The 13456-nt window shown below is 48.2% G+C and overlaps 1 protein-coding gene across 1 annotated transcript in view; it reads left to right on the top strand.

The window, feature by feature from the left end:
• Positions 1–13456, top strand: part of LOC148038190 (proteinase R-like) — a 201946-nt gene that overhangs the window by 60618 nt on the left and 127872 nt on the right. The gene's annotated exons all lie outside the window — the stretch shown is intronic.

The following is a 13456-nucleotide window of genomic DNA, read 5'->3' as shown; positions in this document are numbered from 1 at the left end:
CTTACCAACATTGGCACAGACTCCAGTACAAGTACTGGCTCCACCTAGACCATCTGTTGTGAACATGGATAGAGCTACAAGCCAGGTCGCTCTATGATTGTGCTGCTAAGTGATGTTGTGGGACTTATTGAGGATCTAGAGAATTATCCCTCATCATTGTTAGAGATCCCAAGGAATAGACCTCAATGGATACCATATGAATGTGCTAAGATCTCTTATCATAATCAATCATTGGATTTTTCTCTTGCACACTTAGATGGTTGTGCCCTTCATATTTATATCCTTTATTTATGCAAATTAAACATACCATCAAGTGATTGTTCATTATTTTGGTCTCACATGTCACATAATATTTTTCCAACCAAAAAAGAGTGTATACTTTTCGGCCAAATGAGGAATGGAAGGTTTGATTTGTGCATGTTGTTATGCACTCAAGAAACGGTTCCTTGTGTTCTTTGGGGTTTCCTTGCTGCTCAAAGCTTGCTAGATAGACTCTTGGCTTATTCATGAGCTTGATTTCCTTCTTATACTTCTGGGAAACACTTCTAGGCATTTGGGATTATTTCCTATGCCTTGACACATCCTCCTTATATTTCTTCAGCTGTATGCAAAACTAGGCATTGTGAGTTATATTGAAATCATAAAATTATAATATTTGGAGATGATTTTGTTGACATATATGCCTTTCTTCCTTCAGCTGTGTGCTTGACTAACTTTTCTTCCTTCAGTTGTGTGCAAAACTAGGCATTGTGAGTTATATTGAAATCATACAATTATAATATATGGATATCATTTTGTTGACATATAAGCCTTTTTCTTGGATATCCCTACATTGGTATTTGTTTGACCAGCTTTTCTTCCTTTGGCTGTGTGCAAAACTAGTTATTGTGAGTTATATTGAGTTCATACAATTATAATATTTGGAGATCATATTGTTGACATAGAAAATAATGTTACATCTAAAAAGGCAGGGAATTTTTCCAAGTCCCAAAACAACCGTCATCTAATGCTCTGACTAACAAAATGGAAAATAACAACAAACAATACGTAGCTGATGAGTACAAAATGTTGTCAAAGCTAGATACAATGTGGAACTGCTTAGGAGGCACTCTCATCCCAAGATATCTCTCGTGGGTCTATCTAACATAGAGAAGTTGAAGTGGCTGGGTATGGTCCCCCAATAATGGTGCAGTATCCTCTATATGCGTAGATGATGCCTCCTGTGGGGGTGTGGATTGGTTGGGTGTGGATGACAAGCTTTGCATCTCTTTGTGGCTATGTCTAGGATGGTCCCCTATGAAGGGGCCGCCAATCGGTTTGATGAGGGCTCTCTAGTGGAGGGAGTAGTCGATGCTTTGTAGAGCTCTATAAGTGTATGTTGGTGTACGACTCCCTATCTCTGCTCTTGGGTCCGTAAGAGATGCTCTTTGTGAAAACGTAGCTCCAATAAGAAGAGCCCAAGACATTTTTGATTAGGGAAATCCATCACCTTGGATTGTGGCCCGAATCCCTCTCTAAATAGGCAATGGAAGCATTCCCTGATCTCATAATATCACGGGGGTGATCTGTATGTATCCAGATCCACATGAAGCGAGGCTCATGATCCCTTTGTATGACCTGCACTATATGCTGTAGCTCCTCCTTGTACAATACAACTACTCCTCCAGACCCTCTGATCCCCCCCTCAGGACCAAGCTCTAGGGGGGCATGCTTTCTCCCATCCGTAGCCTCTCACCTCTGACAAGTACGTGCCGAGACTCTGGTGCGTCTCTATATACAAGATGATGTCCATGCTAGTGGTCTCTTGGAATAGCCCTGCATCAATCCTTATGGCTCCGTTACAATTCCACACTACGAACTTCAAGTGTGTCTCATAGACCACACCCCATCATTGGTGCCTATCTATGATAATGATGTGTCCATCTCTATATATTGCCCATTTTCCCACTTTGTAGGCTGCCATAATCTGTGGCATGTATTTCGTGCAGTGGGCTACCTAGGCGGGTGTGAGATTGTCCTCAAGATAGACTTTTTCTCCTTTGAGAGCCTTCCTTTTGGAGAGGAAGGCTCCTCGTGTCTCCAAATCAGAAAATTTGAGGATAAGGGACTGGCCCTTTTCTAGGTCATTCCCTATGTGCCATGCGTTCTCCACAATGGAGGGCTCCTCCACTCCCATTTTTCCACTTATGCTCTTGGCATCTTCCAGAGGGCTGCCTCCCTCTTTCCATCCAACCACCAACACATGTACAACTCAAATTTTCCTTCTCTTCTCCTCTTAAGTGCTGCATTCACGAGCTCTTCCTTCTTTGTTGGTGTCTTCTTTGCCACTTCGATCCATTTGGAGTTTTCAGCCACTTAAGTTTGTGCTTGTTTCACTATGGTTGCCCATGTATTAATCTCCTTCTCCTCATGTGTATCTTCAGCACATTTATTTCAGTCTGTACTTTGTTGGGCATCACTACATTGATTTCCCCTTTCTCCTTAAGGAGGTCAAGCAGGGTCTGATAGCTGGTGATCTCTTGTTGAAGTTCTTCAATCACCCTACTTTGTAGAGAGGCTTCAATGTATGCTTTCTAGGTCTCCTCGTATATGTTGTTCTTCCATTCTTGCATCTTCTTAGCCATCTCCTCCTTGATTTGATGTGTGGGCCTTATCACACATTGCTGCCATCATCTCTTTGACATTTCTCACATCTTGGCCCTGCATTTTACATAAATCCCAGAGCACCTTCATCCCCTTCTTCGTATGAGAATTTGTCACTTTGTCAATGTTCTTCCAAATAGCCAAGTATTTCTCGCTCTTCTCCACACTTGTGCAGCGGCTGGATGATGGGGTTATCTGGCTTTGCTTGGCAGATCCCATCATAACTGCTTGTTGCCTATTTTTTTTCCATCCACAGGGCAGTTACGGAAGTGCCATGGGGGAGCCGGGGTGGGTAGTCCATGTGCTTAGACGGGTTCAGGCATTTTGGGGACCTCGAGGTGACAGCAGCTGAGGGCAGTGCAGGTAGGGCACGACAGTGGAGTAGGGGCACATTACACACAAGGTAGGTCTATAGAAGGCAGGGCACGATTTGTAGAGGGCAGGGGCAGGGGGGGCGGGCTAGGGCAGGGTTGAGGCGGGTCACGAGAGAGAGAGAGAGAGAGAGAGAGAGAGAGAGAGAGAGAGAGAGAGAGTATATTAACGTCTCTAAAAGGCCAATGTGGCCTATGAGACCAAAGCAATACATACAATGATGGTGTGTTTCTCATCTGGAACGAGAAAAGATGAAAACCATGCCTATAAGACTGAAGAAATGAAATAGTATTCTATAAAAGGGAAACATGTCAATGATCTAAAAGTGAAAGTAGAAAAAGGAAAACTCTTCATCAATGAGATTTTTGTCCTCTAAGGAGGTGTATCTCTGCATGGCTGAGGCGTCTCGGCATCTGTCTCCTGTGGCGCTCAATGATGGCTTTAATTTGTCTGTGGTGTGGATGTCTAGGCCTTCGTCCGGGTGGACGTGGGCGCCTAGACCGGCTAAGTGCCACTGCTCTATCCAAAGGGACACCTACCGAAGATGAGGTCTAATGATGATGTACTCCTGTAGGCTGTATGGCAGTAGTAGTGGTATCTGCCATACATTATTATATTCAGGAGGCAAACTCTTCAGTAGAACACCAATGCAAACATCTTCTTCCATTTTAATGTTGATTCCTATAAGTTGGGTTAGAAGTCCTTCCATGTAATTTAGATGTGTGGCAAGTGATGTGCTGGACTTCATTTCAATCCTGAAAAACTCAATCAAGAGGCCATACTTTGATGATTTAGACAGTGCACCAAACAAGGTGTTAGGTCTCGTCCATGTATCCTGTGAAGTGTCACAATTATCCACAAGGTGGATATAGCTGTCGTTTAGCTCCAATTTAATAATGGCATGAGCCTTATCATTGTTCTTTTGCCAAGTGACTACAATGTCTGCATCACGAGGCTTCTTTATCGTGTATCAGTGAAAATGTCAGTGACTGCTCTCTGTCTATGTGAGCCGAGCTGTGGGGGCCTCCTACTCCGTAGAATTGTTTCTTTGCGCCTCTGGAGCTCCAAGATGAAGAATCCCAAGCATCTCTGATCCTCAAACTGCATGATCCGTATTAGGGATCCAAAACCCTCTCAAAACAGACAGTGGTATCTACCTCGTATATCATAATATACAGTGCATCGGCAGATGTAGTGTTCCTCTGTCTCTGGCTCTCTGTCGCATAGTGGGCATATGCGTTCCTCTGTTTGTATACCCTCCCATCTGCCTGTCTCAATCCTCAGGTGGTGGGATGACGTGCGGATTTGACCAATAACTGTGTGTAGTCCATGAGGTAGCTGTGTGTCCATGTAATTCGGTCGGGTGATGAAACCATCTTGAGAGAGAGAGAGAGAGAGAGAGAGAGAGAGAGAGAGAGAGAGAGAGAGAGAGAATACATCATGCAGAATGATGATTTCCTCCCTGAGATGCTTGAAATGAAAGTATTGCAGCAATATGCATTGTCGGACCATTTTCCTCTGCAGCTTGAGATGCTCGCACACCCCATTGCACCTTTCAAGCGATTTCTGGACTGGCTCCCTTTGCGCTTTAACTCCTCTTATTTGAAGCATGCAATCTTTCAGGGTTATATGCAGCAATTGATTGATAGATTCTTACTGGACTTCTCTTCTCAGGGCACTGCCTCCTTTGAAAGATTGCTCTCTAATGTGCAGCAGGTTGCGCGCCAGTATGGAATCCATCATGCCTCTCTTTGTCGACAGCGTCGGCAAGCCGCCCAGGACTTGCTGGCTTTGGTCCGTTCTCTGCTGATGGATACTCCAGATGATACGTTCTTACTAGCACTGGCAATGCGTGTGGCTCATCTTATTCAAGAATTTCAGTTGAAATCGTATCAGCAGGCCAAACTCCAGCATCTGACGGAGACTTTGCAAGATAATGCGTGTCAGACTCATAAATTCTTTCGAGCCCTCCATGCCTCTCCTGCTTGAGAGAATATGACTAGACTTCTGGATGCAGACGGGCAACTGGTCCTTGACCCGCCGACTATTGTGCATATGTGCAGGGATTATTTCATTGATCTTCTTGGTTCCACTTCTCCACCTTCAGCCCAAACTACTCAGGCCCGTTCGGTTTTTTATGACCTGGTCCGCAATCAGGTTTCGTAGGACATGCAAGCTACTATGGAGTCAGATATTTGTGAGGCAGAGGTTATGGACATTTTGTTACACTTGCCCAAGGATAAAAGTACGGGTTGGGATGGTCTCACCAATGAGTTCTTTGAGGCTTTTGCTACCCAACTGGCGAAACCATTGAAGGCTTTGTTTTAACAGGTGTGGGAAACGGTGATCATGCCTTCCTCATGGAAAGAAGGACTTATTAAATTACTTCCAAAGGTTCCTTCGCCGTCTATGTTGAAACATTGGCGCCCAATTTCTTTGATGGGTTCTATGTATAAAATCTTTTCCAAAGTAATGGCGAATCGGCTCCATAAGCATCTCCCTGCCATTGTGCACCCTCTCCAGTATGGTTTCATTAAGGGCCGAAACATTCTGCATAATGTATTAAATGCGCAACTGGCGATTGATTATGCAAGGCATTCTAATCAGGAGGTCGTACTGATTCAATTGGACCTGGAAAAGGCTTTTGACTATCTGGACTGGACTTTCGTTGCTGAACTTATGTCTGCTATGGGCTTTGGTGCTCGGATGTCTCGTCTAATCTACACCATCAGTGTTGCGGCGTCTTCGCGAGTCATGCTGAATGGAGGTGTTACTGAGCCATTTGTCCTTGCCCGCTCTGTCAGACAGGGGTGCCCTTTGAGCTCTCTCTTCTTTGCCCTTGCGACTCATCCAGTTCTTTTGATGTTATCTCATATGGCAGCTTCTACTCAGTTGGCTGGATTGTCGCTTCCTTCTGGACAGCACTTCATTAGTCAATCCTTGGCTGATGACAGCTTTATGATTTTGCGTGTGGACAAGGATAACCTTCGAAAAGCATTGGATGTTTGGGCTCTCTTTGGTCAGGCGTCCGGCCTTCGTATCAATGCGTTGAAATCAGCCATTCTCAGTTGCACGGATTCGGATTTGCAGTCATTGAATTGGCAGGGTATCGTTGTGCCTCGTGGTTCCATTGTCAGACATCTTGGCTACCCCTTGGGTGTTGATGTTCCACCAAAGCAGCTTCTTCAGTGGACTTCTCAGAAACTGGCAGCTAAGTTCCTGTATTGGAAGTCTCAGGCTTGGCCATTCCATGTTCGCCTCAAAGTAGCCCAGACAATTATGTTGCCGATGCTCACATATTTCTTGCCCTTGCTGCCCTGGACTACTACTACTCTGAATGCTCTGACTCAGTGTATTCGTTTCATGTTATGGAAGAAAGATTCCTTGCATGCAGGCATTTCCTGGATTTCTTGGTCGCATGCGTGCACCCCCAAATGCATGGGTGGAGGAGCTATTTTGGATGCCCAAACCCACATGCTGGCCCTCCGTTGGTCTCTTTTCCGTGCTATGTGCTCAGATCATCATCCGTGGGTCGTTATAGCCCATTATTTCCTTGAGGAGCAGGGGCTTCGGCATGGCAATACCCAAATCCAGAGTTCGTGGTGGCATGTCCTTAATGCCGATTCCCGATTCGCTTGTTCCTCTTCATCCCTGCTTACCCATTTGGTATGTTCCTGGAAACTGGTCCTCCGGAAGGCTCAGTGGCATCCAGCGGAGGATCGCTTGGTTGCTAATTCGTTTCAACTGGAATTGCTGGCAGTCTCGCGGATACTTTCATGGGAAGGTAAACAAGAGCTTCGACCACAATTCAACCGTATGGCACGTTTGGGCTTAACTTCAGTCGCGGATGCCACCCTTGCCAGTCGCAATGTGCTAATATCATTTCGTACAGCCAGGAGAATCTTTAGGATTCCTCGTGGATATAGGCATTTATGGGAACAGCTTCTGATGGTGCTCCAGAGCAGACAACCCTTTCCCGCCCTTGCTTCGGATCGTCCTTGGCAGGATTGGGAATTTGAAGGCCGGCTGAGTTTAGATAAAGCTTCTGCTAACCAGGTCTATCATCTCCTGATTAAAGATCATCACTGGCTCGTCACTAAAGCTAATGCGCTATGGGGATCGCGTAAATCCCGGTCATGGTGGAGGGCAACTGTGATGGAAGGGTGGCTGAACAAGACACTCTTCAAATATAAGGTTTTTCTTTGGAGGGTGATGATTGGGGGTCTTCCGCTTGCTTCTGCTCTTTCCAAGCGACGAATATCCAATGGCAATTGTTTCTTTTGCACCACCAGTGTCGAATCTGCCCGTCACCGCTTTATTTCTTGCCCTATCGCTAAGAAAATATGGTCGTTCTTGTCAGCCGTTTGGAGAGCAGTGGTTGGTTTCTCGTTAAGGCCCTTTGATTGGGTCTTTGTGCAGCCCAAATACCCAACACCGGCACAGCCACATATGAAACTAGTGTTTCACTTTCTTCGCTATTGGGGCTGTTGGCACAACTGGACCATTCGGAATGCTTTTCTTTTTTATTCCGCCTGTAATGTTCAGCGGCATATTGTTCGGCTTAAGGGGCTCTTGTATTGGCAGATCGATCTTCTTCAACATTCTCACTTACTTTCCCCGGAGGACTTGCATCCCTGGCATATGGCAATTTCCTCTATATCTTTGCCATGACCTTGTAACTCTTAGAACTAGAACTGTTTCACATAATGGCTTAGTGCCATCATGTATCTTGTAATCAAGTAAACTTGTACTTTTTTCGTAATTAATACAATTACCCTTTACGAGAGAGAGAGAGAGAGAGAGAGAGAGAGAGAGAGAGAGAGAGAGAGAGAGAGAGTATATTAACGTCTCTAAAAGGCCAATGTGGCCTATGAGACCAAAACAGTACATACAATGATGATGGTGTGTTTCTCATCTAGAACGAGAAGAAAGATGAAGAACATGCCTATAAGACTGAAAAGGAAATGAAATGAAATGAAATAGTGTCCCATAAAGGGAAACATGTCAGTGATCTGAAAGTGAGAGTAGAGAAAGGAAAACCCTCCATCAATGATATGTCTGTTCTCTAGGGAAGTGTATCTCTGCATAGCTAAGGCGTCTTGGCATCTGTCTCCTGTGGCGCTCAATGATGGCTTTAATTTGTCTGTAATATGGATGTCTAGGCCTTCGTCCGGGTGGACGTGGGCGCCTAGACCGGCTAAGTGCCACTGCTCTATCCAAAGGGACACCTACAGAAGATGAGGTCCAATGATGATGTATTCCTGTAGGCTGTGTGGCAGTAGTAGTGGTATCTGCCATATTCTGTCGTGTATCCATGAAAAAGTCAGTGACTGCTCTCTGTCTATGTGAGCCGAGCTGTGGGGGCCTCCTACTCCGTAGAATTGTTGCTCTGCGCCTCTGGAGCTCCAAGAGGAAAAATCCCAAGCATCTCTGATCCTCATACTGCATGATCCATCTCAGGGGTCCAAAACCCTCTCGAAACAGACAGTGGTATCTACCTCGTATGTCGTAATATACAGTGCATCGGCAGATGTAGTGTTCCTCTGTCTCTGGCTCTCTGTCGCATAGTGGGCATATGCGTTCTTCTGTCTGTATACCCTCCCATCTGCCTGTCTCAATCCTCAGGTGGTGGGATGAGGTGCGGATCTGACCAATAGTTGTGCGTAGTCCATGAGGCAGCTGTGTGTCCATGTAATTGGGTCGGGTGATGAAACCATCCTCAGATACCTGGAGGAAGTGGGTCTGGTAGTGTGCCATCCTCGTGCCATGGGGCGAGGGGGGTCGGATCCAGGTCTTCTCCGTATCTAACTTCAGTATGTCTGCTCTGATCACATGGTTTAGCTCTGATCGGCTTAGGTCAAGTGTAGGGCAATCCAGGCTATAGTCAAAGGGGGGTAGTCTGTCAATCTGCAGACCATGTAGACGCATCCATGTGCTCATCTGAGCATACCAACAGTGTCTGTCACCGTCTGCTGCTAGTTGTCTAGAAGAGGCCAGGGCTAGCCGTGGGTATCTATCTTGGGGGAGCTCCCATAGTCTATGTATGAAAGTCACTGCCTGAACCAAGGCCTCAGCCACCATGGGTGATGCCCCCAACTCAGCTCTGATAATCTCATGTGGGGTCGAGCTCTTCGCTCGTATCATGCGTGAGATCATCATGACCAGTGGTCTTTCCATATGCTCCCATCCATCATAGTATTCCTTCTCTGGTCCATCCTGGTCTCCCAAAGGCTGTCTCCTCGTGTGAAACAGACTCGGACCCCAAATAGCTGCCCCATATAGGAGTGTGGGTGTAACCAAGGTGTCAAAAAGCCACAGTTTGGTGCGCGGCTCATGGAATTGTATGTGAGCACATTGCCTCTCCAATGCCCCTAAGGCTGCATATGCTTTTGCCAAACGAGCCTCTGATGTCTCTCTCCAAGAGAACTGTGGTCCCTTCAATGTGACCCCCAAATAAACATACTGCCTAACCATCTCCACTGGCTCTCCGTCAAAAGTAAACATACTGGTGCTCAGAGAGAGAGAGAGAGAGAGAGAGAGAACACATGAGAGAGAGAGAGAGAGAGAGAGAGAGAGAGAGAGAACTATGAGGAGAGAGAGAAGCCCCAGGAATGTGACGGGGAGCGCGATGTCGTCGCCTGGTCGCCTCGCGCGGCCTTCGGCTGCCTGACCCGCGCTCGTCCTGTGTGTCGGGGACCCTGCCGTCGCCATCTGACTTGGGAGCCGTTGCCTGTCAGCCGCCTTTCGACTTGCTACAGCGTTCGTGCCTGCGCCTCTGCCTTCTGTTACCGCTTGCGTCTACGCCTGGCACTCTCCAAATCGTCCTGCGCCCCGCCTTCTTGCGATTGTGCTACGTGGCAGATTGGAGGTAACGACAGCACGGCCCTGTCCCCCCGCTGACACCCTAGTCGTCCTGCAGTCGTGTGGGATCTGTGTTTCCACAGGCCTGCGGCAGTCACAGTTCAGGAGCGGCAGTGCCTGAGGAGGATCATTGTCCTCCCTTCCTGTGGCATGTGACTGAACGACTGCGAGAGCCAGAAGCCAGTTCACAGCTACTGCACCTGTGCACAAAATTTCCATATAGGGCCTGAAGAACGGAGTCCAGCTCCTGTAAACCCTAAATCTGGCGGTTGTCAGAGAGGCGGCATCCTGAACAGCGTGCCCACTGATCTTTATAAAGAAGGCGAGAGAGAGAGAGAGAGAGAGAGAGAGAGAGAGAGAGAGAGAGAGAGAGAGAGAGAGAGTTCGTCCTCTGTGTGAAGACAGCAGTATGGCTGGCCTGGATTTGGATTTTCTTGATCGGACGGTGGCAGCCCTTGGCCCTGATTCCGATGCAGAGGAGCCGGAAGATATGGTGCCATGCACGGAGGAGTTGCCGCCGAGTTCTGAACAGCCGCCTGCCGGCAAACGCTCCAAGCCTACGCCTGATGAGCCCATGAGTCCTCCAGAACGCTCCTATGCGCAAGTGGCCTCCGATCCGGTGGATTCGCAGGAAATCGACTGGGAGCATTTGCTGGACTTCGCCAATACTCTGCTTGGCGATTATGCCCAGCATAATACCGAATCTTTTTCTGTTGCGGGAACGGATGATGTGCTGGAAGCCACGGTGGACCCCAAATCAGTCTTGCGATCCTTCTCGGTGTTCTATGACCGTGCAGTTATTCTTTTCTTCACTGGCAGGATCCCAATGCTTTCGCATATTCGCCAGTGGCTGCACCATCTATTGCAAGGGGAGTCGGTTGAGGAGATTTTCCTTGGACCTCGCGGGTTTTATGAGGTCCTGCTGAAATCGGAAACGCATCGTGCTGAGCTCCTGTCCAAGTTGCCGCTATTCTTTGATCGCCGCCTGGTTCATGTTGTGCCATGGCGCCCCATGGCCGACTTCCAGCGTCTGCTTCAACGCGAATGCCCGGTGTGGGTAGAGGTGGAAAACTGTCCGGCGGTCTATTGGCCCATGTTGAAGGATGCGATGGCAGTTGTGGGAACAGTGCTGGTTCCCCCAAGCCTCAGGGCGATGAACCGCAACCGTTTATGCATGCTATGGGACACGGCCAGGAAAAGGCCTGCGTGGCTTCGCCTCAATTGTTCGGGCATGCATCCTTTGTATTTTCGCTTAAAATGGGGCAACTTTGCGGGCCACTGCTTTTCATGTGGTAAATTGGGGCATTTCATGGCCGAATGCCCTGAAAAGCAATCGTCTTCGGATGATGCGCAGGTTGTGCTGCCCAAGGACGACATGGTGCTTGATGCCACGCCCCAGGAAGCCCTTCAGTCTCCTCATGTCATGGACAAAGGCAAACAACAGGTCCGAAGTGTGGATTCCCGTCGTACTGACTGGATTGAGGCACGTCCTCAAAAAGGTAAAAAGTTGGATACAGGCCTGGCGGATCCTGGGCCTCCCGCTTCCCAGGATTCCGTGCGCACGTATACGCGCCGGAAAGAAATGGCCACTTCACAGCAGGCTCCGCGTCCTAGGGCCCCGTCGGGCCCCCGCAATCAGTCTCCAAGGAGAGCCTATACCGACGGCCCCAGAGGCCCACCTGCCAAGCTGGCGTTCGATGCCAAAGGAAATGTTATTACACCCTGGGATCGGCGTTATCCCCGCCCCTCTCCCAAGGCAGTGGATTGCCCTTCTACCTCCAACGCAGGTCGCCAGAATTCTTTTGCAGTATTGGCTGATTTTCTGGATGAGGGTGTCCTGGATGCTCTCGCGGAAAAGGTGAAATCGAGGCAGCAGGTGCCTCGTTCCTGACTTCCTTCTTTGAGGATTCATGAAGATAGCCACGTGGAATGTGCGAGGCATTTGCTCTCGCCATAAGCAACATGCCATGTGGACTGTCTTGCATGAGAACCAGTGGGATGTATTGTGTGCAGTTGAGCACAAAAGTCACGGTGAAGCAGGAAAAGTGATGGATTGTCATGGATTCCGCCTGTTTTATGCAGGGACCCATGCTACGCACTATTCGGGCGTGCTGATGATTGTCCATGAGAAATATCAGCCTGTCCTTGTTAAAAATGATGTGCAGGGCCGCTTTCTGGTGATCGAAGTCTTATTTGAAGGCGAGATTTTATGGCTGTTGGGCCTCTATGCTCCGAATGATCCCGCTTCCCGACGGAATCTTTGGTCCACTTTGCAGGGCTCCATGTCACTCGGCCGAAGGGGATTCTTGATGGGAGATTTCAATATGTGTGTCGACTCTTCTCAGTCCACTTCAGGGCATTCGGTAATGGATACGCCGGAAAGCCGGGTGTGGAGTTCTTTTGCTTTGCACGTGCTCAAGCAAGATCTTTGGTCGTGGCTTCACCCTTCTTTTTCAGGGTTTACTTTTCATTCCGCACAATATGCAACTACCTGGTCGCGGCTGGACAGAATGTATATCATGCAGGGCGATGACTTTCTTCCCGACATGCTGGAAATGAAGGTCTTGCGGCAATATGCGTTGTCGGACCATTTCCCCCTCCATCTTGAGATGCGGGCACACTCTATTGCACCTTTTGTGCAATTCCTGGATAGGCTCCCTTTACGTTTCAACTCCTCTTATCTGAAGCATTCAGTTTTCCAGGGCTATATGCAGCAGTTGATTGAGAGGTTCTTATTGGACTTCGCCTCTGAGGGCTGGCCTTCATTTGGACGGCTGCTCTCTAATGTGCAGCGGGTTGCTCGCCAGTATGGGATCCATCATGCCTCGCTTTGCCGCCGACGTCGACATGCAACAGAAGACTTACTGGCCTTGGTCCGTTCCTTGCTCCTGGATTCCCCTGATGATGATTTTCTGCTGTCTCTGGAGAGGCGGTTGGCCCATCTTATTCAAGTGTTTCAGTTGAAATCTTATCAACAGGCCAAGCTGCACAACTTGATGGACACAATGCAAGATAGCACCTGCCAGTCTCATAAGTTCTTTCGCGCCTTGCATGCATCTCCGCCCCGCGAAAATATGACCAGACTCCAGGATTCGGAAGGTCGCATGGTCACGGATCCGCAGACCATTGTCACTATGTGCAGAAACTATTTTATGGATCTTGTTGGTTCCTCTTCCTCGCCTTCTAGCCAGGTTACGCATGCCCGTGCGGTCTTCTTTCATCTGGTCCGCCAGCAGGTTCGAGTTGATATGCAAGCCGCTTTGGAGACGGATATTTGCGAGGACGAGGTTATGGACGTTTTGTTGCACCTGCCGAATGATAAAAGCCCTGGCTGGGATGGTCTCACTAATGAATTCTTTCAGACCTCGGCCACGCAGTTGGCGAAGCCATTGGTGGCCATGTTTCAACAGGTGTGGGAAACGGGGGTCATGCCCTCCTCATGGAAAGAAGGCCTTATCAAACTAATTCCAAAGGTCCCTTCGCCGTCAAAGTTGCAACACTGGCGACCAATCTCTTTGATGGGCTCCATGTATAAAATCTACTCCAAAGTGCTGGCGAATCGGCTCCACAAGCACCTTCC

The sequence above is a fragment of the Lygodium microphyllum genome, chromosome 3, assembly GCF_053477565.2.
Source record: "Lygodium microphyllum isolate KBCC chromosome 3, Lygodium_microphyllum_v1.1.10, whole genome shotgun sequence".
NCBI lineage: Eukaryota > Viridiplantae > Streptophyta > Polypodiopsida > Schizaeales > Lygodiaceae > Lygodium > Lygodium microphyllum.
This window is presented reverse-complemented; position numbering and strand designations above follow the sequence as displayed.